This window comes from Rhincodon typus, chromosome 8 (assembly GCF_021869965.1).
Source record: "Rhincodon typus isolate 14 chromosome 8, sRhiTyp1.1, whole genome shotgun sequence".
NCBI classification, from domain to species: Eukaryota; Metazoa; Chordata; class Chondrichthyes; order Orectolobiformes; family Rhincodontidae; genus Rhincodon; species Rhincodon typus.
The window spans coordinates 91652324-91652662 of record NC_063339.1 but is presented as its reverse complement, the minus strand read 5'-3'; positions in this window follow the sequence as shown (position 1 = coordinate 91652662).

Sequence of the window (339 nt, the reverse complement as noted above, 5' to 3'; positions counted from 1 at the left end):
CTGGATGGTTTCTCTCTGTCTGCTCTTCTCTCCCTCGATTTTTTTTTCCTCTGTCCCTTCTGTCTTTCCCACTCTCTGTATCTGTCCTTTCTCGTCCTCTCCATAGAATTTCTATCTCTCTCCACCCCCTCTCTCTCTGTCTCCCTCTTGTTCTCAATGGGATTTCTGCCTCTCTTCCTAACTGTTTCTCTTTCTCTCTTTCTGTATCTTCCTATGTCCGTTCTCCCCTTCTCCATCCATGTATCCCTCCATTTTCCTCTTGGATTCTGTCTCTCCATCTCCCTCTCTGTCCTTCAATGTCTCTTTATGGGTAATGCCAGAGGATCTTCTTGGTCTTTG